Here is a 25,807-nt window from a genome sequence, read left to right as displayed (position 1 = left end):
AGTGGAGACTGGATTGGAAGGGTGCCAGAAGCCATATGGACAGTCGACAAAACTGGGAGCTGGCCAATACGATCACATCTCTTCTCCGTCAGAAGTCCTTGCTCTGCGTTCTTTTCACCACAAACACGCAAACCCAAGAGGGGAAACAAGTGCGTCTTCAGCTCTTTTATGATCCAGAGAAAGCTCTGATGTTTCTTAGGGGATTCCGAAAGGAGCTTTATAATCATAAAAACCGAGACTGGAGTATTAATTTTACTTTGGAAATCTAATAAAAAACACACCACGCATCTGTCTTGCCAAGAGTCTGCGATGGAAAGCGCAGCGAGGAGCACAGCAAGTAGTCCGGAACACCGGGCCTTCGTCCGCACCCTCCATGAAGACAAGAGGGCTGTGCAAAGATTGGCTGAGCGTCTGAGGCCAGCTCGATGGGACAGGAGTGGCCCGTGGGATCACCACAGGCTCCAACAGGAGCAATTCTTGTCCCCTTCAGCCTTATTTGCCCCAGGTCCGCCCACTGGGTTTTAATGGGGATGTGGCATGAGACATTCAAACTTTGTACTCAGACTGTCCCGTAGGCTAATGGTGTCTTCAGGGAGAAGGAAAGCTTAGCTACTATAATAAGACACTCCAAGATGCTGCGGAGGGAGCAGGTTTAGAGTTGATTACCTGTAAGTTTTCCCATCCTCCTAACTCTCTTTCCCTGGTCCTTGAGGTACAGAGTGGTCCTCAGGGCTTATCTGTCATGCGGACTGCTCGGTCACGTGTGTAAGAGAAGACCAATCGAGTTTTGTTCAACTGAGTCTAACAGAGTTGAACAATTTTGTTGAAAGTTGAATTTTCTTCCAAATAACTTAATTTGATTCACATTATTTCCACGAGAATTCCTTCTAATGGTGAGTTCTTACACTGCAAGTAACTCAACCACAGATCAACAAAACAAGATTTTCTGCTTCAAATGGCCTCCAGTAAAATGAAATAATCTCAACCGAATTCTCCTGACCTGAAGAAAAGAAAATTGAAATAGTTTTAAAAAGTCAAATACTTGTTGAATGAATGCATAGAAGTGAGGCGATGTTATTTCTCTTCTTTAAATGTGCCTGTAGGTGGGTCAGTCTCGGGTGAGCACACACGTGAAGAGGGAGGCTGCAACCTGTTCCAGTGTAAAGCGCGGAGCTGAACCAGAACCTGTTGAGCTTCCACTGACGCTGCTGTTCCCCTGAAGGATCTGGAAGTGCATCCTCCCTGTCAGCCAGGCCTCCTGCCTGTCCACAGGATGATTTCAGGATGGTGGTCAATGGCAGCGTCCAGCTCTGGGTCCAGAGGACCTGGGATTTACATAATTCTGACCTCACGGGTCCCTGAGGAAAACGGCATTCAGGAAGCAGCCAAAGGAGAAGATCATCACGGGTATCAGTTTACAGCACTCAACTTTGAAGGCGTTTTTCTGAGTGTGTCTTCAAGTTTTCTAGTGGTACTGAAAATTAAACTCACTGGAAATGGAGTCATCTCTAGGATTTCTGTGAGGCAGAACTTGGGGGCAGCCATTCCGTTAGAAGGAAGGGGCAAGGAGACTTTTCTTGAGGCTGTGCTCCCATGGCAAGCACAAAGGTCCCGGATGTTTGTCTGGGCTGAGTAGAGGGCTATGGGAGACAGGAGGGCTGGGGAAATTCCCCCCTCCTGGTCTCCAGCCGTCCCTCAGTGCGTCCACAAATGGAAACAGGCCTGGAAACTGTCCCTAGCACATGCCATAATGATGGCTGCAAGGTCCTTGCCACCAAGAAACAGAGCAAGTTCATGCTGCCTTTAGCAAAGGGGCAGCGCCAGTGCTAAAAACTCTCTCTAATGCCCCCTGCCCTTGCACTGGCCATCCTTTACAAAATATTCAAGGCAGTGCCAAAGTGTGACCTTTCACACCAAGACCTGGAAGGAAAGTGTGTTGTAAAAGACACAGTCTGCCTTCCGAATGGCTTGTCTGCACGCAGGCAGGCCGCGGCCCTGTCCCAGGCTGCTCTGACCGGTGCAAAACGGTTTGCCCCATGAGCGGAGCAACAGAGCTGAAGCGGAGGTTAAGGGACAAGCTCAGGCCTGGGGGACAGAAGAAGACACCTCTCTCGGTCTCTGCTCGGACTCTGGGGTGAGCAGGGTGGTGGGGGTGAATCTGTGCCTCTGCCCCCAAGTCTCAGATGGACACACTGAGGACAGACAACACCCCTGGCTTAGAAAGAGCCTTCCGTTTTGTTTGTTGTCACATGACAGGCACGCACACCTTGCTTTGCTTTTAAAAAATGGATCATACCACTTTGAGAAAAAAACTTTAAACAAATCCTCTCTCTGTATTTACAATGAAGACCACAAATACGTTTACTTTTTCTCATTACTCCAAAACACTGTTCCAGTGAAAAGCCAAAATTTACACAATGTACCTATATTATTTTTTCTATTGTTTCACTGGTCCAGAAAAAATCTTTAATCACCTTTGGAAATATGAATGTTTTCCCATAAAACTAATTTTTTGATTAAAAGAAGGGTAATAATACTGAGTTTTCTCTTCATCTGAATTATATTGTATTTTAGGAGCTCTTGCTTAAAACACAGGCCCTTTAAGTTAACAGAGAGGCATTAACACATCTTGTCAGTCAGCACTGGGTGCTTACACAGTTGACCCTCATTATTTGTGGGTTCCACAGGCGCGAGTCCATGCACTCGCTCACATGTTTGCAACCCCGAAATCTACAGTCCTGGCATATGCGCAGCCATACGCGGACTGCTCAGACGCCTCTGCCCCTTGTTTCAGCTCTCAGAGGCCTTTCCACGGTCTGTTTAGGGCCGCAGTTGTTGCGTATTCGTGCTTTCTGTCGGTGAGTTCACTGACTAGAACAGCCCCAGGCATCGTGGGGAACGTGTTTTTAATGTACAGAGAACATAGGTGTGTTCGATAAGGCACAAGTTATAGTGTTGCTGTCAGTGAGTGCAATGTGAATGAATCGATGATACTAAATAAGGCGTCTTTTAAAAAAATTCAATGACGTCAGAACTTGTCAAACCCTGTGCTCGTTGCATTTTGACGAGAAAAATATGTTTCAGCACTCAGAGCTTCCTTGGGACTGGTCACACTGGCTAGAAGTTGTATGAGTCACGCTGCCGCCTGCAGGAGGAAGCGCTTCACTGACTGGTACTCGTGGGATTCCTCACAAGCTCTGGAACAAATCACGACGAGTGCCGACGTTCCACTGTACATTGATCGGTGGCTGAAAATATGTCCAGAAGTTTACTGGAAGCCAACCCTCTATCTCTCCTAGGAGCAATGGTTCAGTATTTGCTAATTCAGTGTCTGCAGTGACTTTGTAGAACACAACTACAAGGAATACCGAGAATCGACTATATCAGCTTTTGGAATTGGGAAGGGCGAATCAGGATAGAGCATGAGAACCATCCACTAGGGTGGTCAGGGCCTACCTGGCTGCAGAGGCCACTTTGGGCAGTACAGGTGAGTCATGAGGGGAACGCCTGAGAACTCTGCAGTAAGGCCCGCTGGGCGAATGCAGTCCTATGGATGATGATGATGATGATGATGATGATGATGTGTGTGTTTGTGCGTGCGCGCGCGATGGATGGGGGAGGAGAGCAGAGGGCCTGAGTGAGAGGAATGTAGCTACTTGGAAACGTATTGGGTACTCAGTGGCTGGTCTTCGAGGGGCCTGCAGACCTGGTCGGGTGAAGGGTCTGGAGTGGGGTGGGATAATGCCTGAACTGTCTTGACTGGGTAACTTATGAATCTCAGGTACAATAATACCCTTTTCTACCCACTGTATTTGAGAGGAGCCTCCCTGTGGACGTCCAACAGAAAGCTACTATGGAAGACTTGAAGAAACAGAAGATTCCTAAGAAATTCTAGTTCCGCCTTACATTGGGTAGGCAAGGTGATCAAACTGGCTGCCTACTGTCCGATTAATAGCGAGCGCCTTCTTTCAGCTGTGCTGCTACTGCCCCCTGCCCGCGGAAGCCCCTTTTCCTCTGCCCAGGGCTCTGATTCCACCACAGTCCCAAGTCCCCGCATCCTGATGCTCTCTCCCGAGGCACACTTCTACAAGTCCCCAGCCAGTGGTTCTCCACCTTGGCTGCACATTAAAAGCACAAAGCGAGCTTTAAAGCCACAGTGTAAGAGCAATCCAATCAGAATTTCTGGCGCCTGGGGCCTGAGCGTGGGTATTTTGAAATGCCCTAGGCGATTCTGACACATGGCCCACAGTGAAGGAGGAATGCCTGGCGCAGTGACGCTTAATCACAGTGACTCTTAATCGCAGCTGCCTGAGCATCACCTGGGATGTAAACAAAATCCAGGGCAATTCACTCAGACTCTCCCTGGAGGTGGAGGGCGCCTAGGCATCGATACATGTTTTTTAAGTCCTTGAGAATCCTTGGCTTATAAGATTGCAAAGTTATCACGTGTTTAGATTTTAAAGTAAAATTTGCTGGAGAGAAGCAAAGAAGAGAGACTAGAGAAAGATTTGGTGGTAAATATATGAGTGCGCTAACAGTGAGGTCCAAGGGCCTAGGTCCTCATATTCTCCTGCTCCATTGAATCTTGACCTGGAAGGGAGGCCAGGGAGGGGAGCGGGGTGGTTTAGGTGGCAGATCTAGGGTTACAGGAACTGCCCCAGTATGAGGTCTGCTGAATGGCTGTGGGATTGGCTGCTGCAGGGGCCAGGCTTTGGGAACTGACATTGGCAGTCAGAGTGGGCTGTTCAGTGACTTTGGTGACCACTGGGGCAGCGGTTCCTTTTCACCTGGCTTCCCCTTCTCCCCTCCCTTGCACAGTAGGGGAGGGTAGCAGACTGCAGAGAAGGGGCTGTCACCTGGCACAGATCACCTTTCCTGGGCTGCTGCACCCATCCCCCAGCTGCTATGGCTGCTAACAGCCGACAGCTGCTTCCTTTCTCCAGAGACCTGCTTTCTGCTAAACAGGTGCTCCCCTGAGATGTGACATCACCCACATCCCTCTCCATCCTGGCCAAGAGTGACAGCCCACAGAGACTGACTGGCAGGGGTGCCCAAGTCTGACTCCCTTGCCTCAAGGCGGGCTGAACTCTGAAGGGTGATTCACATTCCCCATTGGATCAGGCTATGTCTAGAATAACTGAGCCTATATCCTCGCTTAGAATCTCCCCTGCCATATCCTGCTTCCCTCATTTGCCTTCTCCTGAGAGCTCTTCTGCAAGAAATCCTTTGGTACCAAAATCCTCATCTGAGGCTCTGCTTTGAGACAACCCATCCCAAAACAAGTAGTGATTAGACAGTATGTGAGTGATGGGGAGGGTGGGGCAGGAAGAACATGAACTTGGGAGTCAGGTTCGTGTGGCTTCAGCCCTAACTTCATCATTTCTTAGCTGCATGAATCCATCAAGTTAATTGGACACAATTAACCCATTTCCTTCTCTATCTAGTGTAGGATGGCCACACATCCCTTGCAAAGACGTCATGATGATGCCATTAAATGCAACAAGAGAATGGACATGTGAGTCCATGGCACATAGCAGTCATTCAGGAATCCACTCCCCTCACCGCCTGAAACTTTCATACCACCTCCTCTAAACTTGGCCCTCCGCTGTTCTCTTTGGTACCCCATGCACTGTGGTTTTCTTACTCTCTCTCCATTCTCTTACTCCCTCTTCCCTTTTATAGCTTCCTTTTACTATCTCCTTTTTCCCAGGGGTCCTGCACCTCATTTATTGTAATGCCTTTCACTTCCCCCATCCATGATAAACTCAGAAAAATGCACGGTAATACCCAGAAATACAGACCCTCATTCAGGGGCCATGGCCGGGGAAGCTGGAGTCAGGTTATCAGTTTTTGCCAGCTCAGCAGAGTTATATTGGGGTTAGTTTTGTAATAGAACCCAGGGGTCTAGTTTGTGGCTTTTCCTGAAATAGTGTTCAGCCAGGGAAGGATATACTATTTTCCTTGTAAGATGAAAATAAAGGCCATTAAAAACCAATCACGCTAGTGCTTGACATAAGAGTCCTCATTAACATCATCTTGCTCATATGGGACAAACTGGGGACAGAAGGGAGCCGATCCCCACCGCCAGGATGTAAGACAAGAGTTTACTGGCTAGGCCACGGGCTGGCTGTGGGGCTTTGGGGAGGTTGTGTAACCTCCTCAGAGCCCAGTTTCTCTGTCACCAGAAAGGCTCTATAGCAAAATATGTGCCAGCTACTTCACAAGGGACCTTCTACAGTTCGTAAAATATTACTTGGGAAGCTCTGGAACTCTCTGCAGAAACTGATTGTGTACAGTGTATTTTGTTACTAATATTCTTGTTTTTTTTTTAAAAAAAAGACTTTGTTTTTCAGTTTTATTTATGTTTAGAGAGAGGGAATGGAAGGAGAAAGAGGTAGATTGATCGGCTGCCTCTCACAACCCCCCAACTGAGGACCTGGCCCACAACCCAGGCATGTGCCCTGACCAGGACTCAAACTGGCAACCTTTTGATTTGCAGGACAACACCCATCCTACTGAGACACAGTGGGCACAGTCCACAGCGCCCACAGTCAGGGTATTAATATTCTTGTTCATAACACTATGAGACCATTGCAAATCAACTTGCTGGGTCATGGAGTCCACTGTTAATCACGTGGGTCCTGGTACATTCTACATTGAAGGTGGGGGAAATCTGAGAGTCACACATCAGCCTTGAGCACCCAACACCTGCTGCTCAACTGGATTTTAATATAATAATAATTATTATCATAAGTCTAGGGGAACAGGCTGGGCTTATGATAATAATCTTTATTGGATGGCACTCTAAAAGTAATTAACACTTTGTTGTCTGTCCAGCTCGTTTTTCTTTCCTGTTCTGGCATTGCTACTCTATTCTGGGGCCTCCTTTTCTACTCCCTGGTCCTGGTGGGGCTGCCATCATGCGCTGTCAGTGCCTAGTCACTCTGCCTTACACTCTGCAGGAAGGGCGGGCACAGGATCCAGCCTTGGCTAACTTTGGTCCATTTCTCTCTGGTCACAGGGATTGGTCCAAGGGGTGGTGGATTCATTATATCCACAGAATCCTCCCCCAGCAATTTGGAACAAGAGGGAGAAGGGTAGCACCCTCTACCTTTTTGAAAACAAGCACTTAGAATGAGGCCCACCACCCATCTTTCCATTTAGATAGATGTCCTTCTTCCTCAAATATATTATATTTAAAAATAGGTGTGATTAATCCTAAAATACCAGTTCAAAAGAACCTATGCACCCCAATGTTCATAACAGCATTATTTACAATAGCTAAGTGCTGGAAACAGCTTAATTGCCCATCAGTAGATGAGTGGATCAAAAAACTGGTACATTTACACCATGGAATACTATGCAGCAGAGAGAAAGAAGGAGCTCCTACCCTTTGTGACAGCATGGATGGAACTGGGGAGCATTATGCTAAGTGAAATAAGCCTGGTGGTAAAAGACAAATACTGTATGATCTCACCTTTAAGTGGAACCCAATCAACAAAACAAACAAGCAAGTCAAATATAAGCAGAGACATTGAAATTAAGAACAAACTGACAATGACCAGAGGGGAGGGTATCATGGGAGAAAGAAGGGGAAGGCTCAAGCCAAGGAACATGTATAAAGGACACATGGACAAAGACATGGAGGGGGATTAAATGTGGGAGGTGGGGGTGGGTGGGGTGGGGGAGAGTAAGGGGGAAAAATGGGGATAACTGTAATTGAACAATAAAAAAATTAAAAAATAATAAAAAAGCAAAAACACACACAAAAGAATATGCATGATTAGAATAAAATGAGTCCATTTAGTGTAATATATTACAATTATTTAAATATTATTATAAAGAGAAATAAGACTAATATTGTGGTATAAGTGATATATGATTTAATAGTAAACATGTCTATTGGGTAGGAGGGGCATGATTCGATCAATATTCTATCCAATGCATTAGAAATAAGCCATCTATCGTTCACTACTTTTTCCAAAATAGGATGTTTTAAAGCATGGAGCTTGGAACAGTTGCTACACAGGGAACATTTTCCTCACCCTCAGAGAGCTTCTCAGTGGCCACAGTTATAAATCTTTTAGCCAAGGGCTGCAAAGGGCAAGTAGGACGAAATCTTGGTTTTCATCTAGGACTTTTATGATTGGGTTTTGTGTCCATTTACTTCAAGTTTATATTTCTCGCATCTGTTTTACGTGTGTATACATATATGTGAAAGTACTTCTTGTCCTAACTGCAGCTGGGGAGATATTTCAAGCTGTAAATATTTACTGCATGTGCAGAAAATGTCGGTGTGGGCTGATGTGGCCAATGAGGGGCTGGGAGCCCTGGGCCCCCCTGCTGGCTCCATTGCTAATTCCTGTGTGACCTCGGACAGGTCAATTAAACTCTCTGTGTTTCAGTGCTACACTAAAAAAAAAGGAGATACTAATCTTTACTGGAGAGCACTCCAAAAGTAACAACTCCTGAGGACAATACCTGGTATTCAGAACAGAAATCAAAGAGGAATCTCATTGAGACCACAAATCTATTATGTTTCTTTTTTAATTTAAGGGAGAAGGAGTACCATTGCCTAGCTTGAGGAAAGACAAAACTTAGTTGTCTCAGAAGAATCAGCAAGCACCTGCTTCTGCATGTCTCCGTGGTTGGAAGGCAATAATGTGGATAGAGTAGCCAGGTTTGGAATGCCTGCGGAGAAGGAAGGTGGATGGCAGACGCTTTGTGGCAGCACCTCTGGGACGCGAGGTTGACCTTGTACCCCCTTAGAATGGAAAGAATGGGGCTCTGAGACAGGACTTGGGTGTTGGGTGGTGCTGTTTCTTACTCCTGTGACCTTAAACAAGTCATTTCACCTTCGAGTGCCAGGGCTCGATAACAGTGAAGTGGAAATGATAAGGCCCATATTTAGGTGTGTTGAAACCCTTATACACAAACACCTGACAAAATGGCCCATTGAAGCAGCCTGGTGAATCCTGGTTTTCTACCACCTTCCACTTACTCATGTACTTTGATAGTATTTGGCAATAGGACAGCAGGTAAAGCGGCCTCCATACTTTGCTGTCAGGGAGCAAACCCTCAGCAGGCACTCAGCCCTACACACCCAATTAGCTGACCCTGTCACATGCCCACAGGCAGACTCCAGAGAAATTTCTTGCATTTATTGTGCCCCTTTCCATCAAGAAGAAAACTTGTACAAGGACACACAGTCGATGGGCTGTAGTTTAAAGCACCAATTTGGAGTGAAGGTGTTACAAACTTTCTCTTGTACACAGAATCTAAGTGACCTCCCTCCCCCCCAAAAAGAGCAATTGAGGTAGTGATATGGATGACATAGAAGAATCTTGGGTTATATTAATAATTTAGGACTGAATTATTGCCTCAGTTGCTTCATTTTCCCTTTGCTACTGAGAGGACAAAACATAAACAAAAACAGCTTTATGAGAGGAAATTCAATTTGCACTGGCCACGAATCTTCTAATGCTCATTAGCGAACCCCAATAATCGGATCACATGCAACCTCACTGTTGCAACATCATAGGCATGAACAAAGGACCACTCTGGCCCCCAAGAAACTTATGTTTGCTTTCCTCAAAGCAGTGGTTCTCAAACTCTTTTTGGAATCTATTTCCAATGACAAAAAAAACAGTTTGTGACCCACTAAATTAATCTGTTCGCACCAAGCACTGCATGAAAAATCTGATCAAAGTGGTCACGGGTCATGGAGCAACTTTTATGAAATTTGTTGAGAACTTCAAAAGTAAAAGATTAATCTATTCCAGGAGCAAGAATACTCCCAGCCATGGTAATTCCTTCATTTGCTAGTGCTTTGCACTGGACACATCCTTTCCCACGTTACTTTCGTTTCCACAACAACCCTGTGACGTGGTGGCATTGCCCAATCCTCACGCCACCGCAGTGTGGGGACCCCTATGGCTGCATTTCATCACTTCTGAGACGCCAAAGGGTGGCATGTGCACCTTTGTTTTATGTGCTACCCAGACGGAAAACAGCGCTGACAATAAGACCCCGACACGTCATCAGCTGGAAAACAACACATAACACACAGGCCACGTGATTTCAGATATGTTAAACTGTGAAAGAACTAGTATCTCAGAATTGAGGAACTCTGGACTTTCCCTTTTATAGGTGAAAAAATGCCTGCCTTGCTCACGGTCCGGCTGTTGATAGAGACTGAAGCCAGAAGCACCACTCCACCAGACCTAGCAATTATGGAGATGACCTTGGAAGCAAGATAGAAGGCTCCCACCAGGTATTCCTGACCACTTTTGAAGGAAATGATTTACATTAATAGGCAGCAGCCACCACGGCAGCATTTTTATCAAGAAACAACAAACTGCTTTCAAAGGGAAATGTGAATGGCTACCCCCCTCTTGCCTTCACAACATACTGCACTGATACAATACAGGCACAGTCAGTCCTCACGATTCATGGGTTCCATATTTGAAAATTTGCCTACTCACAAAAATTTATTGGTAACCCCCAAATCAATACTCATGCACTTGCATAGTTGCACGTGGCCATGTGCAGAGCCCCGAAAAATCGAAGTCACCTGACTTGCAAGTTCCCGGCTGAGGTCAAGCAGGATGGTGCGCTGCCTTCCTGTTTCAGCTCATACCGTTAACAAGTGTTCTTTGCCTGGTCTGCTGACTATCTCGTTTGTTGCATTTTCGTGCTTTTTGTTGCTTGAAATTTGACAATTCAGATGTTCACTGTTTAAAATCGCCCCCAGGACAGCAGGGTGACTGCAGTTAATAACACCGTGCTGCATTCTTGAAAGTCGCTAAGAAAAAAATCTGTAACTATCCCAGTGACGAATGCTTACTAGACTTACTGTGGTGATCAGTTTGCGGTACATACAAATGTTGAATCATTATGTGATATAGCTGAGACTAATATAATGTTATATGTCAATTTAAAAACTAATGCCCCCCCACCCCAATGTAGCTCTGAAGTGCTGTCTGGCATTTCTAAGCACACCAGGCTGGGATGCGCCTCACAGAGAAAGTAGAGGGGTTTGATTGGCTTTATTCAGGCACGATCAACAGTATGGTTGTCTGGGAGATCAATATTGATGAATCAATAATATCTTTTAAATAGAGTGTCTGTAAACAGAAACGCACACGAAACCAGATTATGAACGGATCGACTGATGAGTCTGTTGTGACCAGAGGCTCACAGGAACCCCTCTCTGCGCCTCCCCAGGAGCAGTAAGTATTCACTACCGAGAGCCGCCTGTTTCTGGATGTTCACGTGTCAAAAAGACTCTTTCTTCCGTTACTAACTTTCCAGCCATTTATATGTCATGACTGAAAACCCAGTGGAGAAGTAAAGTCAGAAAAGTAATCAGGAGATACACCACACACACACACACACACACACACACACACACACAGAGAGAGAGAGTAAACAAATAGTATGCCTGATGACAAGATCTAGTTAGAACAGAAAACAGTAGGGCAAGAGTGATGGGGATATATATGTTTTTAATATTCTTTTGTTAACATTTCTAATTGTTGGCACTTCTTTAGAGCATTTGTTATTAAAAACTAGAAAGATTGTCAGGAAGTCCAGGAAGCAGCCCCTGAGAGAGGGGTTGGTGGTGGCAAAGCAGCCCGGAGAGCCCACCAGGAGGCGACAGATGTGCAAAGGGGTCCTTTCTGCTCGGGAGTGCTTCTTTGGCCACGGGACACGCTTCCCAACCTTCCTAGCCCTCTCTTTAAAAACATAAGTCAGTAAAAGGAACATGAGGAGGGAGACTGTAGTAAGAAGGGTGGAGAGAATGCGTCTGTGGTCTTAGTGTTTTTCTGCTGAGAATAGGGCCTTGGCAAGAACATCGAACACATGCCTCTTTGCTAAAAATAAAGTCACAAGTGCTTTTGTGTTCAGCCTTGATGTGATATTAATGATAAAGAACCACCGGTTACAGAGGGACCACCCTGGCTCTGTAACCCTGAAAAATACATCCGTGTATGGGAACTGCTGTCAATGGTAGAGACAACCACCACGACCATGTCACTATGGAAATACTGTGCCTCGCTGGTTTGCAAAAGAGAACTCCCCACGATAATTTATGGAGGACGTGGAGGGCCTTGGGAGGCGATTTGTTTCCTTGTGACCAGGGACTGATTTTCCACCAAATTGTGCACTGGCGAATTCTCACAGGAGGGTTGGAAAATGAAGCTAGGGTTTCAGGTTCGACTCACAGGAGCTGCCTTTCTCTGGACGCTCTTTGTTTCCCTCCGTCTGGTCGGCAGTCCTTCCGGGGCCTTCCTCAATCCCTGGCGGGGGCTGAGGCCTGGGCCTTGTTCAGGATGAAAAGGTATTGGAAGGCCGGCTGCTCTAATTGGAGCTTGCACCTGCAGCCCCCAGCCTCCGAGGCGGCTGGACTCTGGTGCTGTGTGTGTGCATTTGATTTCCTCAATGAACACTGGGACGCTGCACAGTTTACTGGCCCGAATGTGCTGGAAGGGATCCAAGCGGCTCGGCTACTCTCTCCTTTCTGGGGAGGAGGCACCCTTTACTCTCTAAGAAGGAGGGATTTTAAGCCTTGCAAATATATCCAGTGTATTCTGATCTAATCTCTTCTGGACCCAAGAGGACTTACCCAGATAAAGGGTGCCCTTCAGGTAGTATGAGAAGGTGCCACAGTGGGACTCTCACCCACCCATGTGCTGCTGCATTTTTTATGAGTTTCTCACACTGCAGTAACACTACCCAGGCAGGCTGAAGAACAGTGGCCGCAACCTCTGTGCTCAGAATGGCAGAGGGAAATGGAGAAATCTCCCAGGCGGCTCTAATTAATTAATGACTGACTGCATCTCTGTCCCGCTCACAGCACCCATGGCTCCCTCCCAGGGCGCATCTCTAATGTGTATGATCCCATTGGTTCTGGTATCCAGATATGCCCATGAAATCATCACTGCAATCAGGATAATGAACTTCTATTACCTCCCAACGTTTCCTCATGCTCCTCTGTAATCTCTCTCTCCTTGACCTACTGCCACATCCCCAGGCAACCATTGATCTGCATTCTATAACTAGAGATGATTTGCATTTTCTGGAATTCTATTTAAATAAAATCAGACGGTATGTATTCCTTTTATTTTTTGGTCTGGCTTTTTTCATTCAGCATAATTCTGAGAAGCATTCATATTGTGTGCATCAACAGTTCATTCCTTTTTCATTGCTGGACATACCACATACCATGGTATGGACATACCACAGCCTGTCTATTCATTCAACCATTGACGGGCATTTGGGTTGTTTCCAGCTGCTATACAAGCCTTTGTATGGATAGGAAAGTTTATTTCTCCTGGATAAATACTTAGGAGGACAATGGCTGGATCATATGGTAGGTGTACATTTAACTTCTTAAGAAACTGCAAAACTGGTTCCTACATATCCTTACCAACATTTGGTGTGGTCAGTCTTTTAGATTTAGCTATTCAAAGTGCAATGGTATCTAATTCTGGTTTTAATTTGCTTTTGCTTAATGACTAACAATGTTTGGCATCTTTTCAACATGTTTACTGTTATCTGTATATCTTCTTTTGTCAAAATAACTGTTCAAGTCTTCTGACTGTTTTCTAAACTGGCTTGTCTATTTTCTCATGATTGAGAAATGATCCATTCTCCCAGGGAAGAATGGCCATGATCCATTCTCCCAGGGAAAATAAATAAATAAATAAATATATATATATATATATATATATATAATCCTCACCTGAGGATAAGTTATTTTTAAAAAATTTGATTTTAGAGAAAGGGAGAGAGAGAAACATTGACGTGACAGGCACTGATGTGAGAGAGAAACATTGGTCTGTTGCCTCCCAAATGTACCCCGACAAGGGATCAAACCCGCAGCTTAGGTACATGCCCTGACCAGGAATCAAACCTACATATCCCTGTAGTCATATCTGGCATGCTAACTCTTTAACTGGTTATGCTCGGGGTCAAATGAATGGTACACAGATGGCTATGGAAGAAAGGACCATTTTCCAGGTATACACAAATGTCCTGCCAGATTGGTGACTCTGGGAAGGCCAATCATGGTCCTTGGGAGGTTCTGGAGGGACTCCCGATCCACCCTCCCTGCAAGCCTATGGGGCCGAGGCTTCTGTTGGGCTGGCTGGTGTTTTGGTCTTTTCGGTTAGTTTGAGGTTAGAATGATGCTGCGAGTACAAGAGGGGTTGCTTCCCTAGACGAATTTCCAGACCACCCCCCAGCCACACAGAAGCTTCCACCCTCTGGGGACTTTCATCCTCACCTCTGGGGACTTGAATCTTCTCCTACCTCTGGTTGTATCTAGTGTAACAGTTCTCCATAGGGGCCAAATGGCCTCTGTGGACAAATGCTCCAGACATTCAGCATTGTCTGGAGACATTTTTGATTGTCACAGCTTGGGAGGTGTTTCTGGCAGCTAGTGGGTAGAGGCCAGGAATGCTGCTACATATCCTACAAGGCATAAGACAGCCCTCTGCATCCAAGAACTATCCAGCCCCAAATGCCCATGTTGGCAAGGCTGAGAAACCATGATTCTGATGATTTAATCATGTGTCAACCAGAATGGACAGAGAGGATGACAGATTCTGAAAAAGTGGTTCATTGTTCACGAATCAGGCAAGCGCCACAGCCGGGATGTGGAGAGTTGGTCAGCAAGCTCGCGGGCACGTGAAGAACTGGCTGCCCGAGGCAGCTCATCCTCTCCCTTCACCCTTCCCTTCTCCCTCCTGTTAGGAGCTTCGGAGTATGACAGACATGGTTTCAAACCCAGGAGCCACTGCTTGGTGCCTTTGGGCAAGTTACTTAGTCTCTTTAAACCTCAGTTCTCCACCAGAAAATGGAAATAACCATAGCACTTTTCATAATTATGAGAATTAAGATAAACCAAGCCATCTAGAGAGTTTGACAATGTCTGGCATGTGGGAACTCAGTAGTGACCATGATTACTATTGTTCCCTGAATTGGGCACCTGCCGAACACAAAGCACCGTGCCGGGTGTGTTTCCTAGCCACTCAGTGCCAGTTGGTGACAAATTTTGACTAGTCTATAGAAACATTGACTCTAAAGCCTTAATATTAACCCTTGCCCCTCAGAAATAAAACCCTGTGGGTATGTTGAACTCACTGTGTTTTGTGCTTCACTCTAGTGATAAAAGTAATGAATGAAAAGTGATTTAGGTTAAAATGATACATTACTTATTGAGGTACTTATGCACACGTTCAGATATATGTTTGTAATTTGTTTGTGGTCCCTAAGAAGAAGTTTACACCATGAGGTTTGTCAGACAATACAGCACTAACTGGGACTCTCGTGGCGATTCCCCGGGAACTCACAGGCTGTCCCACTCCAGGACTGAGCGGGATTCCATGTCGGTGACTCGGATCGCATCTCAGCTGGGGGAGGTTGCTCCAGCACCAGGAAGGCCTCGCTGCCAGATGGCTGAGCAGAGGCTGAGGCTTGTGCCAGGGTGAGCTCAGGGAGTTTCTGGAGACTATTGTTGCAAACCCAGAGAACCAGTTCTGTGAGGTGTGCTCAGAGGGGATGGGATAATCAGAGTAACAGAGAGGTGCAGTGATGAAGTGGAGGAAGTCTGGGTAAGGATTGATTACCACCAGCACAGGCAAATTGCTCTTCTCCATTTTCAAAAGAGTGAGGGAGAGGTAAGGCTTTGGCCCTGGCCCTCACACAATGCCTTGATTCTTGCCAACCTCAGGAGAGGGAGCCCACAAAATTGTCAGGGAGCCAAAAGATAATCCAGGTGACAAGGGCTCAGCCAGGCAGCATCCTGGTCAAAGAATAAGAACGGAATATTTGGCTTAACTATATTTCTGTGCATTTCTGTGCATTTCCTTGTGGGGCAGGAGATGCATTTACAGGATTATGCTCTGCCCTTGGGATGCACAATGTGGCGGACACAAATTAAGAATCCTTTGGGCTCCTATGGCAAGGGGACTCTCACGGGGCTTTGGACACTGGATCCATGAAAGAGCTACGGAGGAAGATTCTAGAAGACAAACTTGATTTCTCAGCTTTTGGTCACCAGCTGAGGAGAGTGGTGGAGTCCTCTTGGTTGGGGAGTAGGGGGGTGTGTGAATGAATAGACAGGAATTTTCTTCTCTCAGGTGGGCTGTTCTCCGCATTAAGGAGTCAGTGTGCATAACCGTTAGATTTTGCCCATTAGGCTATTCCAGAAAAGGGAAGAAGATTTACTTGCTTAAATAAAAAAGTTCAAGGGCCACAAAAATTGCCTTTTAGCACGAGGAGTGGCTGCTACTAAAGAATGTCACAACGAACTGTTAATTCTACTCTTTACTTTCTGTCTGTCTGGCCAACTGAGAGAAGGTAGATTTATGGAAGGAAGATAGTTTGAGTGACAGGCGTTCTGTCCATTCTTCTAAATACTCAGTGAATTGAGATCAACAGGAGCTAGGTGTCTGCACTGCATTATCTTGACTTGTCCTATAACAACCTTCACCAAGTTTAGTTCAGATGAGGTAGGATCTCATCTTTTATCTAAAGACAGATGCTGGGGTGCGGGGACCCCAGAGGGCATTTTTACATCACCAGTGCTTGTGTTAGTGGCTCAATGGAGGTGTTTTGATAGAATGACTGGAACAGTGGGAAATACCATACTCTGTACACGTGTTGGTGAGGACATTGATCACTATATCACTCAGAGTTTTCTTTATCAAGCCTGACACGGTCAATCCCCAATTCCAAGTTCAAGTGCCATCTGCATTTCTGAGCTTCTATTTTTAGAGCTCCCCTAGCTCTCCAGGTACGTAGACTGTGGGGGAAAGAGGGCTGGCTCATGGCTCCAATGACAGGACTGGGCGGCCCCACTCTCCACCCTTCCACCCCTTGCCTCCCCAGGCAGGGTGCAGAACTGCTTTGACAGTAATATATTTCCGGCTTGGGGTAGCCTTGGTTGGCGTTGGGTTTGCCAGACAATCACGACAGTTACTATCGGCCTGGCACTCAATGGGAAGTATACCGGCCACTCCTGAGGGGCTGCAGTGAACAGGAAACCAGTAAAAGAGAAGAGATCTCTGTAGCATCACTTTTCTGTAATGTCAGGGCCTTTAAAGGCCAAAACAAGGACAAGACTGTGGTGGCCTCCTGTCCCCAAAGTATGTCAAAAGGAAAACAACAGTGAGCTGCAAAATAGGCTTACATTAAATGTGGCAAAGTTCTGATTTTCTCAAAATAATGAATTTAGAATTTCTTTTCTAAATTGGGATATAATTTATGTATCACATTATATTAGTTTCAGGTGTACAGCATCCTGATTGGTATTCATATATATTGCAAAATGATCACCACCATATGTCTAATTAATATCCACGATCTCACATAGCTACACTTTTTTTCTAGTGATGAGACAGTGTTACTTTTGAATTGCCCAAATCTATTCATTTATATTTCTCTCTTGTAATTAATGTTTTCTTTAATGCCTCTGCTTTGCCAGCATCCTCGTCCCTTTTGAGCCACCTATTGGGAAATCATAATAACACAATGTTTATTATGTGCTTTTTATATGCATTTCTCTGTGTACTATGTAAAAGAACAAATTTAAATCTCCAGTTTTATAGTCAAGAGCAGTAACTTGCTTAAGATTACACAGTTAGTAAGTATCAGAACCAGGATTTGAACCCCAAAATTTGGCTCTAGAGTCTCTTGTTCTGAAGTCTAGAGTCCAGCCATATTGGCCCAGATGCAAGTGACCCACCTCACCCAGCCTGCACCTGCCTTGCCAGGCCCTCCCTTGGCCTCTGGCACTTCACACACAGCAACCTTTGCCTCCCTTCCAACCCTTCCTGATATTGTTAGTCCCCACCCATTCGGGATTCCCCTCTGGCCTCTAGCTCCTTCCTTCCTATCCATTGGGTTAGGTGCCTTCCCAAGACAGGCTATCAAGACAGTTCTGACTGCACTTCCCTGCGAGGAATTGTAGCTGTCTGACGCTTTTCTGCTTCCCACGGTGGACTGAGAGTTCCTTGAGGGTGGGGGCGAAGATTGTAAACCTCTATCTCACAGCCTAGCCAAGTACCGGGTACACAGTAAGTGCTTAGTGCCTGCCTTTGAGTAAATAAATGAGGGGGAGCCTAGACGAGGACTTAGAGAAGGAAAAGGAGCACTCATTGCCCAAACAGTAGTTTCACCCTGGAGATGTTGTCAGCACCCTGAGCAGAGGGTGAGCGGCCCACAGCCGTGTGGGTCAGAGGAGTACTGTGCGAACACAATCAGGGGGTGAACCTCACGCCCTTGGGCCTGGAACTGGGGACACGGGCCCTAACTGCATGGAGGGGACTGCTCTGCTCCCCACAAAACAAAGACAGTGAGAACACATGAACGTGCACAAATGTGATCATGGGTCACAGTGACTTCCGAGTTTTTCAAAAATGTCAAAACTGAGTGAATGTCTTCTTCGTCTTCTCATCTCCTCCTAAATAATCCAGTCCTTAATTAAAGCCATTATATGGGGCTGAGCAAGGTAGTCACCCATGTAGGGGGTGGAGGAGACATGGTGGCCCAGAGAGGGTGAGTAAGTTAGCCACAGCGAAGGAAGGCCCAGCACAGGTGCCAAAGCCTGGATGGGCAGAGGAAGGTGTCCCTCTAGAGGGACAGCCTGGAGTGTTGGGACCCAGGCACGACGAGGGGGCATCTGCGTGGGGAAGAGGGCAGTGTGGGCTGTTGCAGGTGGTGACATTCAGGGCATTAGTCAAATAAGCAGGTGTGTGAGTGTGATGGGGGTCGGCTCCGTTAGTGCTAGGGAAGGGCCTTGCAAATATGGAAAGGGCGGGAATGAGAACGAACCCAGTGGTGGTGGCTTGGAATTGAAAGTGCCAGTGTGAATTTGTGGTTTTTAATACATAAAGATCAATAGAGAAATAACTATAGAAGTATGTGTACACACACAGGTCCTAACTCTGCCCACTGAGCGAGGGAACAGTGACACCCCAACTAGCAATGAGCACACCTAGCAGTCCGATTGTGGATCCTAAATAATTCCCCATTGAAGGAAACTAGAAGTCCTTGGGAATACAGCTGATTTAAAGGCTCTGGTACCAGGAAGTACTCAAAAGATAATGGGAACGTGTCAAAGGGGCACATTGAAATTCTGGTTAGAAATGAGATATTTATGTGCTTTCAAAGTGCTTCTCTGTAGAACACTTATTAATCTGAAAAGGGGGAACAGTACTTTACGGTGGAGAACCCTGGCAGATGCCATCTTAATCAAGTGATCTCAGTGAAGCTTAAAATCATCTGCTCCCAATAGGTTGCAATGAGAAGAACGCAGCTTCATTTCTGTGCTGTTCTTGCCACAACTGTGCAACCTGAATCTAGGCATGCAGAGACTCAGACAAACCCAAACTGAAAAACATTCTACAGAATCCCTGGCCTGTATTTTTAAAAAGTGTCGAGGTTATGAAAGGAAGGAAATGCAGAGGGAGGCTCCCAGGCTGGAGCAGACGAAGGAGACACGACAACTAAGCGCATAACTAAACACCTAATTCTGAAATACTTGCTTTGAAAGGATATTTTGTTGGACAACTGGCTCAAGCGTTTGGTCTGAGGATTCAATAACAATTGAAAACATACTGGGGCCTGAGGATGAGGTAGTACCCAATACTAATGGACCCACGTTCATTTCCTGATTTTGTGTTCCTGAAGGGGAATGTCCTTGTCTACGGCAAATGCGCACTAACGCGTTTAGGTAAGGCGAGGCATCGTTTCGGCAGCTTACTCTCAAGGGGTGCAGAAAAAATATAGTACAAAATTCTTTGTACCCTACTAGACAGGCAACTCTCCTATAAGTTAGATTTTTCAAGACGATATACATATACTATACATACACACACACATATTCTATATCTACATCTACATGTTATGAATATGTTAGGTTTAAATTATAGTGTTTTCCAGATGTGCCAGGACAGGCTGCCTAGAGGCTACTTTGGGTGGACAAAATACTTTGGGCGTATCTGCCACACGTTGGGTATCTCTGATGCGTGCAGGACATGGGTACTCTCCCCCTACTCACCGAGTAAAGAATGAACAGACTCCTGAACAACTAGACAGAGATAATGCAGGAATCTGCAGGGCTGATCGTGTCATCCATTTGTTATCTGATGAGGGACTCATCTGCCAGAACCAAAGAGCAGAAACATGGAGGGCTCCTTTGATCGCTCAGGGACTCTGTGGGGCGACTGAAGGCCAGTTCTTCCGTGCTGATCTGGAAGGACAGTTGTGCAGGGGACTGGCCCCATGTTCACCTGAGGCGTGGCTCCCGGTGCCAATCATAACCACTACCTATTGGACACCTTCTGTGGGCCGGAAAACGGGATAGGCATTTTGTGTTCCTTTTACAATCATCATAATGGTTCCCCTTATCAAATACGGTTCCCAATTTATAGGTGGGGAAATAAGGCTCAGAGAGGCTTAGTACCTCGGCCATTGTTACGTTCATATGTTGCAGTCCAGTATCTCGGAATGGGACTGGGCTTGGATAGAAAGCCGTTACAGAAGTGATTAGGTTAAAATGAGGTCCTTAGGATGAGCCCTGATTCGATCTGACTGGTGTCCTTATGAGAGAAGCAATGTGGACACACAGAGGGTCACCAAGGGTGGCCGTGCACAGGGGGAGGACCTGCAAGGACACAGCAAGAAGACACCACCTGCATTCAGGCCAAGGACAGTGACCTAGAAGGAACCAAACCTGCCGATTCCCTGACTTGGGACTTCTAGCCTCTAGAACTTAGAGAAAATAAATCTGTTGTTTTCATGACCCAGGGTGTAGCATTTTGTGATGGTGGCCCTAGCAACTAAGACAGTTATGCTATGCAACTGGCCGTGGATAAAGTTGGGATTCAAAATCAAATCCATGCAGCTCTTTCCACTGTCCTATGCTGCATTCCTCCACGCAGGGCCTCTGCTGTGAAACCTCTTCTCACCTCTTCCAACAGCAGCCTGGAATCCTCACCCCAAACCTCATGGACCTAGCAGATCCCTCCTCCGTCATCCCAGAGCACTTATCACACCGCCCGTGATCAGCTGCATACAACTAACTCACCACGTCCTGACCAGACTGAGAGTAGGGCCCTTCTTACCTGGTCCCAGCATGTCCCATGCAGCCAGGCACGTGGCCATTACAATAGTTAGTATTTACTGAGCACTTAGGTGCACCAGAGGCCTCCCATGCACTATCTCATTTAAACCTTCAGACCATTCCATGAGGTAGGTATTACCATTATCCCCATTTTACATATCAGAGCTCTGGGGTTCCAGGAATCAACTACCCCAGGACACAGAGCTAGTAGGTGGCGAGGCCAGGATTCAGATGGTCCAGATGGTCTAAGTCTCAGGCTGTGCTCTTCACCCCCTGCTCTGAGCACGTTCCTGCACAGGCTGTTGTGCAGGTGGAGGAGCTCTCCCTCCGTCCAAGCCCCCGCTTTCTGCTAAGCCCAAGTGTGACGCTCACTTGCTGTGGGGAGTCTTCTCACACACAACTCCCACCCCCAGCCCCTCTCTGCACGCCTTCAGCACTCCTTGAGCACATAGTTTGCACCACACCCTGCCCTGTGACCCAGTGTTGGGCACAGGGACATTGTTTATCAATGCTTGTTAAATTGCATTCAATGCCCAGGGATGGATGTAAACAGGAGTAAGTAATAAGGTGGCATATTGCCCTGGACACTGTGACGATCTCTTTCTGGATTTTCCAGGGGAGTTCTAGCTTCTAAAATTTCATCCTCTCACCGGCCCTTCTGCCAGAATCTGTGGCAGAGAATGTCCTCAGCATGTGGTGTAGAAAGCAGAGTCATCACTGCACTGAAAAGAGGCAGGAATAGAGTGAGTGCACTGCCTGTCACTTACCTACACACCGGCTGTTGGGCAAGTCACCATGGCTCTGGACCCAAGTGTCTCCGTGCGTAAAACTGCAACGACAATGCCTCGCCCTGCGGTAGGAATGACACCAAGTATGTGGCTGATGAGGAATAACGCGATGTCCATCCAGTCACCATCGGGGGCATCACTTACATTTTACTGACCTGTTTGGCCAAGAAAAAAAACTAAATTAAAAAGCAGGTTTTATTTTTGAAAGTAAAGGAAGAAGGTTTCCATGAAGACCAGTGCATTTTTTAAAAAAGCAGACAAAAGGAGAGCAAATATCCTGAGGTCTTTCTAGAGTATTTTTTAAAAGATATAACTAGATATTTCTATTTTCTAGGCTCTCCTCAGCAATTCTGTGTGGTGGGGAAGGGCAGGGTGGAGGCTGGGCTGGGGTAACCAAGGGGCAAATTTTTCTCAAATTACATCAGACGCATGCCACCTGGTGCAGGAACCAGGCCTCTTACCTTTGTTGCATTGTGGGTCCCAGTGGGGTCAGGCCTCTGGGGACAGTCCACTTGGGAGCTGAGCTTTTCTGACTCAGCAGCAGCCAAGGAAAACATTCTCTTTCCTCTGTCCTGTTTTGCAGACAGGTACGAAAACCACTTCACTTTGTTCACTTGGGTTAATCAGCTCCTTTCATTTCTTCTGCAAGTCTCCTCCGTGACCCCAGAACACTGACCACACTGCACACAGTAACTCACAGTGTCACAGAGACAACCATCGCATAAACCTCAGCGCAGCTTCTAGGGAGTTTCCAGGGAGAGCAGCCCCCCACGGAGCAGGCTGTCATTAGCACTAGTGACAACTCTGTTCTGGTTTGGATGCGGCTGAGGCCCCCTCTGACTTCCTTTGCTCTCGCCAAAAGCCGGGATCCTTTTGTTCACCTTTAGGACTGCCAAGTGCGGCCTGCCGCGCCCCTGGTGTTGTCTTCCTGCGGGCAATGGGAAAGTGAGCTTGGAGCTGGGAAGGGAAATCAACAGGGAAATAAACACCGGGTCACTGCACCGTCGGGTGATCACGAGTCCTGGGACACCATCAAGCTGGGACCTGGACAGGTCTCAGAATCCTGGGCATCTTTTTCTTTTTAAATATGCAAAGAGACATACATTGAAATCTGTATCAGGCAATCAGGCAATTCTGACTTGTTCCAATGCCTTGCCAAATTTACAAAGGTTTTTCCACATGCAGTGTCTCTTATAACTGAACATTGGCTTATGTTTGTAGGCAAAGAAACTGAGCAAGTTATGGCTGATGCTAGTTAAGGCTTTTATTTCTGCAGATACAGGGTTATTGTTTAAATAGGATTTCTTCTACTTACTCTTCAACAAAAGTCAGCAGCAGCAGCAACATCTTTGGTAGCACTTAGCACGTGCTTGCTGTCTGCCAGGCCCTGTGCTAATCACCTGACCTGCATTATTTCACGTAGGTCTCAACATAATCCTATGGTTCTCATTCCCATTTCATAGATGCCTAAACTGAGCATTAGAGAGATTAAGTCACTCCTACAAAGTGACCCAGCTACATTTAAAACATGTAAACCCTGCCTTTCTGGATGTGTGCTTTTCTGCATCTTACTTTTCCTGCTGGTCAGCAGAAGCACTTCTGTGGACTGACAGCTCTGGTGCTGGTCAAAGGGCTTGCTTAACCACACTCTTAGCTCTGGGGATAGAATCCTAGACAGAAACAGGGATCATTGGTTAGTCAAGCGCTCTCTCCCTGAGTTGTGAATGAGTGCTATCTTTATGTCACTTGTACAAACAGCACTCCTCACCCAGGTGCCTGCTCTTCTCTCTAATCCAAGCTGGTACAGGCTGTGGCCGCCTGGCTCTCCACTGCGATTCCTATTTACCAAAAGCAAGGGCACTGTGAATTTCTTGGTCTCTGTGTTTGTTTCGGTCCTGGCCTGATGGCGTTTGTCCTTTTGTTGGGAGCCTAACAGCTCCAAGCTGCTTTTCATCAATAATCCCTGGAATGAATAAGGCTCAGCTCCCAGCCCGGAAAACTTCTGCTCGGTGAGAAGAAATCAGCACAGGTGTTTTCAGTCCTCAGGTCATTGTGCAACTTTTTGTTTTATTGTGCTCATCTTAGCTCCACTGTTCGCCCGGAGCGGTTCCCAGGGCAGCTCGCAGCTGGTCCGAGGAAAGTAAAACCATTAATTAGGGGACGAGGAGATGCCTCCCGGTGGGGTCCACGCTGTCTGTTTTTGTAAATATGAAAGTTGCGACATCTGGGCAGTTGTTGCTCATCCTTGTTACCCCCGGATTTGATTTGGTGCAGCTTTAGGGAGTTTTTGCTCTGGGGCCACGTAAGCCTTTAAACTTGAGGTTGGTCAGCTTTTCGTTCTTAACAGAGAATCCAGACTTACTGGAATTAGGGCAATAAAGAAGATTAGAAAGGGGCTGGGCGTTTAGTTTAGATGTCATTTCGTTTTTCTTTCCTGGTGGTTTACAACTAAACATAGTGTCCAAATATGTTTATAGACTCTGGTCTTGGAGTTCTTTGATGAGGAAGGCGATTTATAAGAGTCAAATGGGCCTTTTCAACCTTATCATGTGAAACAAAAAACCAAAACACTGGAAAGGAGTTGAGGTCAGGAAGCTTTCGTGTTCCTCATCTGCTTCACAGCTTTTCTCCACCAGGAAATAAAGACAGCAGACTCGGGGACTGTTGGAGATGCCGGGCTTTTTCATTCAGAAAGGTAAGGTACGTGGAGTTCATTTCTCCCTGCTCTCCTGTGAGCATCTGGGGCAGGACTGAAGAAATTAGATCCAAGAACTGAGTCCATTCTGGGATTGACAATAAACACACACACAACTCCAAAAATATTTTTTGCATGGTCATGTAACCAAGGCCGCTGAGTTTAAAACTGGAAACAGAGAGAAGTCATGGATGGAAAACAGAACATATTAATTTAGCTTTACACATGTGCCCTTCCCACAGCCAGGATTACTCACTCCCTGGCAGCTCACGGTGTGGAGCCCTGGGCCTGCTCAAACTCCGTGACTTTAGAGTGTCCTTTCCACTTGGTGTGGGTGGTTCCAGGTGAGTGACAGGCTCCAGCTCAGCGGAAATGTCCAGATGCAAATAAAAATCCTAATCAGTATGGGGAAGCAAGCATAGCTTCACCGCACTAGGAACAATGGCCCATTTTTTGGAGGCTCTCAGAAAAGTGACATGCCCAGTTACATTCCGAGAAAATGTCCTCATTTTTCGTGCATTCTGAGAAAGGGGTATTAAGTCTGAGAAAAGTAAAGTTAGAGAGGAGCCATTTCAGCGTCCTGTAGAACCTGAGCTAGCTTCGTCTCGGGCCCCTCTGCACTCCCACAGACGCTCAGGCTGAAAGTCAGGACAGGAGGTAGAACACCGTTTCTCTGAAACTGATCGCCGTCCTTTTCCTCCTCTAAGCACATAAGTGATAGTTTGCCCCCCTGTCCCTACGCATTGGAGAGGCAGTAAGGAGCCCAAAGCCCCACCCCAGGTGTCACACCATCTGTGCCACCAACTCCCATGTTTGTATCTCTGGCTCAGACCTGTTTTCTGAGTTTCCAAGCTCATTCTCAGTGCTTCACAGCCATCTCCAAGTTCACACATCCAAAGTCAGCTTTTCATCTCTTCCTGCTTCCATCTCAGCAAATGGCCCTTCTACCCACAAAGTGCTCCGGCCTTCGAGAGAGTCCCTTTTCCTCAGCCTCTCCCTCATGCAGTCCCTGAGCACCTCCTATCTGTCCCACCTCCAAAATTTGTATCAGCTGCACACAGCACCTCCACTTTCCACCAGCAGAACCGCAGAACCCTCTCAGCCAGCACCGAGTTACTGCAGTTGGCTGCAAGCTGGTCTTCCTGCTTCCCTCCTGCCTTCAGTTCCTCTACCAGATCTGTACCCCAC

General features: G+C 46.6%; 1 protein-coding gene across 1 annotated transcript in view; it reads right to left on the bottom strand.

Moving 5' to 3' along the window:
* The window catches only part of LNX1 (ligand of numb-protein X 1), a 148,804-nt gene extending 123,202 nt beyond the window's left edge, over positions 1 to 25,602 (bottom strand). Inside the window, exons 1-3 of the mRNA XM_024573910.4 lie at positions 25,452 to 25,602; positions 22,386 to 22,852; positions 21,904 to 22,079 (exon numbers count right to left, since the gene is read on the bottom strand). The gene's annotated coding sequence lies outside the window, so the exon portion shown is untranslated. The remainder of the gene's footprint in view (positions 1 to 21,903; positions 22,080 to 22,385; positions 22,853 to 25,451) is intronic.
* Between the last annotated feature and the right edge of the window lie 205 nt (positions 25,603 to 25,807).

This window comes from Desmodus rotundus, chromosome 4 (genome assembly GCF_022682495.2).
Source record: "Desmodus rotundus isolate HL8 chromosome 4, HLdesRot8A.1, whole genome shotgun sequence".
In the NCBI taxonomy this organism is placed as follows: Eukaryota; Metazoa; Chordata; class Mammalia; order Chiroptera; family Phyllostomidae; genus Desmodus; species Desmodus rotundus.
This window is presented reverse-complemented; position numbering and strand designations above follow the sequence as displayed.